Below are 6,050 nucleotides of genomic sequence, written 5' to 3' on the forward strand. Positions count from 1 at the left end.
CGCCAGAACGCCCTTTCTATGTCTGAATCTAACCCCACTCCCTAGGGTAGTCCGTCACTTTGGTCAGCGAATCGGGATTATGGAGCACATGAGTGCGGTCTAACCGCAGAAGGGTCCACGGAAGGACTCCCCCGGAGGTTGAGATGGAGTTGGAGATGAAAAGCGTGCAACCGCAAAACAGCTCTTAGGGCATCTCCGAGCTCTAAGCTCTGGGTAACCGGTTGATTACTGGGATCTCGAATTAATCAAGCAGGGAATCGTAATAAGTGTGTGCTAATACTGACTTGCACATTTGCCGGGTTAACCTAGAACAAGAGGGAGACTTCTTCTAATTGCCCGAGAAAGGAATCGATGGAAAGGGACAAGTCTCCCTTTCCCGATACTCAAACACTCCAAAGGTTTCAACAAATTACAACTTTCAATCAATGCAATTTCCGAAATAAAGAAAAACACAAAGAAATCTATCAAAACCATAACCAGCACACCCTTGAGCAGACCTTCACCCTCGCAAAAACTACAGGATAGCAAGGGTATGCCCTGTTTAGAAGAGAAGAGTGCACTTAAGAGTTGCATACAGTTTTGATGAAAATTGCAGACTTTTTAAGACATTTTATGCATATCTATACGAATATAGTTGCCTTAACTGACCTAAAGATACCTTTGCCATATATCATGTGCCATACGAAAGGTCTATTCTGACAGGCAACATGAGAGAGGACCAACATCCTGAGTATCAATCGTTCGACTGTGCTACCTCCCTAATCCTCCCCTGGACACGCAGCCATAAATTATCGGAATTTGGGGCATAAATCAAGACTGAAAGGACCACAAGTAGTCACATATTGGCAGCATATAAACTTTTCACTTTTCAATATTTGCTCGGACATCATCTTTTGTCTGGTTGCGGGTCCGGCTGCTGGTTTGGTTTATGCGTTTGATTCGTTTGACATATTGAAGTGGTCAAGCCTGAATCACCCACCACTCAGTGGGAGGGAGTTCCAGCGGGCGGTGGGTCAAAGTGAGGGGGCGTTTCCGAGTTTTTCGAGTAAAGGAACCAGGGCAAAGTTAATTGATTAACGACAAGAATTGTTGAAAACTGGAACAGCCCACGCGAAGCCAGAGGAAGCCGTAGGTAAAACTGTTTATCTGTCGGTACACATCGAAGATTTGCACAATTTCCACGTTGATTTGTAGCCATTGTCCGGCGCAAATTGTCCAGTACAAGGAGAGGCATTGTTGGCCTCCTTCGGCCTCATGTGGAGAGGCAGCAGATTCTGAGACTTTTTCTTTGTTGCAAATTGATTGGAATTTTATGAGCGCTGTACCTGGTCTTCTGGTGCTTCTCTGGTCAAGCCTTTGCCAGGACATAGTCCCGAGGGTGGATTCAACCACTCACTAAAACGTTCCCCCTCCGCTCAGAATCCCACTATCATCCACTTATACTTATTTATGCTTTTAATAAGCAGCATGACATGCTCTGCAAATGTCAAACCTCGGCTGTCATTCAAATGTAACATTTCTCCCCCTTATTCACTCTGCATTCAGGACTCATGCACAGGATGTGCTTGATTACTTGACGTCTACTCTCTCGCCTGGTGTAGCCCATGTATTAATGAAGGAAATAAATTTAATTTTGGCAATTAATGCCTGCCACAGTCCACTGGGGGTCTCGGTCTTTCCTCTGGAAGCAGAGAGAGAGAGAAAGACACAGTAAGCATCAGATGTCAGCACTCCTCTAAACCATATCATCGTCCTAGCAATCTGTCGGTTTATGTTTATCATTATTGACTCGTGAATAGTTTCCCCAATATTCGCCCAGCGCCAGAGCGTAGTCTGGGGTCCGGACAACATTCCGTAATCAAATATCGTCGCTGCTCCTTTCACTTTCACATTCAGTAAATTTTCGCAAATTGCAATAAAAATGGTAGAGAACGCGACTGAGGGCGGGCGGAGGTAACGACGTTCCCTTGCCCCGAGGGTTGGCAACGCTTAGTCACCATTCTCATCATCATCTACTCGATGATTTTCATCTCATTGGTACGTAATTTTGTTGGCCCCTGGGCAGCTTATTGGATTCTTCGAGTGATACCTTAAGGCTCTTTATGAGTTCCTATCGAGGAGCAGCTATCAAAGCGGGCACTCCTGGTCATTGAGTTCTTCCACTTTTCAGTTATTGAGCAAAGGAACGTTTCACGATTCGGGTCTTTATTGTTCCTAGTCTGGAGCTGGGCCACTTCAAAGACTTCAAACCTGTCAGACCTGTCCTTGACGGGCGTTAGGTGTGAAGTCTCTCATCTCCCTGTTATTTCACATACTCTCAATTAGCGATGGAACAAGAATCAAAGAGGAATTTCCACCTCAAAGGGAAAGCGGTGGAAACTCAGCTAATAACCTGATTAGAGATTAGGAGGAAGCACCCCGAACCGAAGCTTAATTAAATGGTACGGTGGAGTCCAGGGACTTTCCACATGTGAAAGTGAAGCCACACAAAGGAGCAACAATTTCCATTTTCCCCGACTCGTGTGTCGCGGTTTACAGACTCAACCGACTTTCGCTCTTTTCGCTTCTGCCTGCCCTGCGGCAGGCCGCACAAAAAGGATAATGTTTCACTGGTCCTCGGCCCTGTTACTGGTCCTGTATTTCACATATATCTATTACACTCGACTGAAGCTGACCCTAAGGCAGAGGGAAACTGCATAGCGAATGGCGGATATCGAAGGGTGGCTAGCGATTAGTTGAGTCCAGAGTCCCAGAGTCCATCAATGGCACATCAAACTGTCCGAGCAATAACAACAATGGAACCATTCAATCAGCGAGCATAAAAACATAAAGAGATTTTAATTTTTTGATTATGTTCTCCCCCGACTTCTTCCTGTCCCATGTCCAGGACATGCGTGTGTGTCCCTGCGCTCCCAGGGGGAACTTTTCCATCTTCGCCATTGTGAAAATCGTTAATCAATGAACTTCGTGCGTGCCCATCGAACGTCCCCCTTGGAAGGACCGACCCTTGGTCACTTCGAGCTCATTTGTGCGCTTAGCATAATAAAAAAATCAACATCGATGAGTAGTTGGCCGGAAAAACCAAGTTGATTAAATTTCAATGTCGATGTCGTGTCGGGAATTGAGCAGGAACTGGACCAGAGCCCGGACTCCAGTCTTTGCTTTGATTACAGGGTAATGCGACGTAATTTCGATTTAAGTAATTTCCTGCTTTACCATTCGTGCATAGAGAGTGATATGCCGTTGGATCTGGGTCTTGCAAACCGATAATTGGAGTCAATCAAGGAAATGGGAGTGGGGCGAAGAACTTGATTACTTATAGGTCTTTAGTTCTTAAAGCTTAGACTGTTTCATTAAGCGGTTCCTTTGCCGTTCCTTTGTGATTAGTTATAGTTTAATTACGATGTCCTCAAGTTGTTCTCCTATAGACTGCCTATTCCAGCGGATCCTTAGCGTTGCTGCCTTCCCTGGTTGGAAATGGGCTGTTCTGGCCCACCTCCTTACGCTCAATTTAACATTCGAATGCAATTTAGAGAATCCTTCTCCAGGCATTTCTCTCAGCGAACAACAAAAGACAAATCATTCCTATTAATTCCGCACTCGTGGAATGTTTCATTACCAGTTACTCCCTCCACACGCATCCACATCCACATCCATATGGATATTTGGGTTGTACGAGTATGCCTCCTTTTATGTGGATGGATTTGGATGCTTTGCTTACTTTTAATTTGCCTTCGCTGCCTTATTACGTTCATTCATATGCAAATCGCTGGACTGTAACACAACAATGCCATGAAGAGGGAAAAGTCACTGGAAATGTAAAGGAAAATGTAAGGGGAAATGGAAGAGGTTGCTCCCATTGTTGATCCCTGAGCGATTAAAAGAAAACTTCAACTGCTCGACGGGCAAATGCTTAGCATATGAAAGCAGTCCTGGCAGCATCTTAAAGTGCCGGCAAAAAGGAGGAGGCTAAGGGGATTTTCACCTTGTTACCCAAAAATATACATATATGTACCAGGGAATGTGTGTAGCGAGCATTATAAAGTCCTCGTGGGGTGGTGTTTGATGTATTCGCTCGGTTTCTCCCACCCCTCACGCTAGTCGCTTTCTGGGGTTGGTTCTGCCTGCGCTGACTGTACTCGAAAATATCGCTGAGTGTACCAGCATCGTCGTATCCCATATCAAACCTGAATGAATCGCTTCCGCTTTCCGCGACTGTTGGACGGCATGTGGTGGCCCCTGGCCTGCTTTATAGGGCTACATACATTATAATTTTCCAACTTCAATTCAAATTCCGAATTGTATCGTTTCCATTTCCCATTCTCCATTTTACCTCCCACCCCACCCCATGATTATTGTTTTGCATTCGCTTTGTTTGGTGAAACAATTAATGTTATTTGCATAGTTGGTGGGTCGCAGGGTCTCATGGCAGGGAGAAAGGTCTGGAGGTCCGCATGTGGTCCAATTTAGAACGTTTTGTTGGTGGTCCCTGTCTCCGCCTGCGGCACTCAGTCCTTTCTCGTTAACTGGTCCTTTCGCTTTGGCTTTGGTGTTGGCTTTGTCTCTGGCTATCAAATTTTGTTTGACTTTCAAAATCTGCTCAAGGAGGGCGATGCGACAGGGAGCCCCTGTAAGTGTCTGGCTGACAGCTTCAAGTGGTCCTTCTTCTTCTCATCCTCCAACTTTAGCTCTATTTTCCTACTCCCCAAGTTTTCCGCATTATCTCGAGTGCTGCGTGCTAATGTGCAAAAACTGTCGGAATTGAGCAACTATGCAACTCTCGAACCCGTGGAGGTAGACGTGGACGGGGACGAGAGCCACTTGAGGTCTTGGGAAAGTTGCCAAAAGGCGCATATCAGAGCACACATACACACATGTGGCAACACTGCTCTCACCTTATTTATTTGTTTCCTTGGCCAAATGACACGAATTTGTCATCTTGGTACAGTCCCCAGTCCACAGTCCCACCCCTTGTGGGATGTGGAATGTGAGATTCTCTCACATATGTCGCTGTTTGTTTAGCCACACCCTCCCGGACAGAACCTGGGGCGCTCTTTTTGTTTGCTCAGCAGTTGAAAAGTTCAATTAGAAATGTTTCGGATTGGAAAAGCGCTACAAAATGCTATATAATTAAGTTTTTCATATGCAAATTTGCCCCACCGCCCTTTGTGTAATTGGAATTAAATATTCTTTTTATTGCGGGACCTGTTTGGCCCGAGGCCCTGACCCGTATCCTGACCCAGTGGCCCACACAAATATTATTCCATCTTCCACTCCCCGTATCGTGGCCTCACTCGCGCTCGGTCGCGTTATTTCCAGTGTAACTCTGAAGTTTTCAATTGAATGAACAGATCTTAACCTCATAAAACTTATCATAATTCTGGCACTGTACCTGCTGTCAAACTAGGTAAACCGGAAGGAACCCGTCGACGTAACGTTCAGCGGCAGCGAATTGCAATAATTTTGTTGTATTTTAATTTGTTCAACAGCATGTTGCTAATTTCTAATAAATATCGAAAATGGATTGAAGAGTGCCTGGTCCTCGTCATACGCGGGGGTTGTTCTTGGCATATGCAAATTTCGGAATAATAATTTTCGCATAAAGTGAAAGTCTGAATATTCTTACACCACGTGCATGATTATAGCTAGATGGAGAGATGACGATATTATGGCTGGCATATTAAAAAAGATTCAGAGTTCAGCTCACTGGGACCTGGTGGGACTCTCATATTTGGTGGACACGTGCGGGGTCCCTTCTCTAAGCACCGTTCAGCTTGGTACTGCCGCATCTGGGTTTCAAAAGAAGAATTAAGCAACCTGCGTTGCAGTTCAATGCAAAAACTAGACATCGATTGAACGAATGCTTTAATAAAATGTATACCAGACAGGAAAAAAACATGGATACATGGGCGTTACACAAGTCCATTTTCCGCTGAAAATGGAATATACCCCTAACTCTTTTGGAGAATCGGGTCTACTACCTAACTCGGCAGTGAGGAAACAAATACTGCTATAGCTAACATGCATGAGAACCGTTACAAGACTTGCAA

At 45.1% G+C, this 6,050-nt stretch overlaps 1 long non-coding RNA gene across 1 annotated transcript; it reads right to left on the reverse strand.

The window, feature by feature from the left end:
• Positions 1 to 858: 858 nt before the first annotated feature.
• Positions 859 to 1,493, reverse strand: LOC117183313 (uncharacterized). The gene is made up of 2 exons (XR_004468468.1): positions 1,326 to 1,493; positions 859 to 1,251 (listed from the first exon to the last, which is right to left on the reverse strand). It is a non-coding gene; the product is annotated as an uncharacterized lncRNA (long non-coding RNA).
• Between the last annotated feature and the right edge of the window lie 4,557 nt (positions 1,494 to 6,050).

The sequence above is a fragment of the Drosophila pseudoobscura genome, chromosome 2 (assembly GCF_009870125.1).
Source record: "Drosophila pseudoobscura strain MV-25-SWS-2005 chromosome 2, UCI_Dpse_MV25, whole genome shotgun sequence".
In the NCBI taxonomy this organism is placed as follows: Eukaryota; Metazoa; Arthropoda; class Insecta; order Diptera; family Drosophilidae; genus Drosophila; species Drosophila pseudoobscura.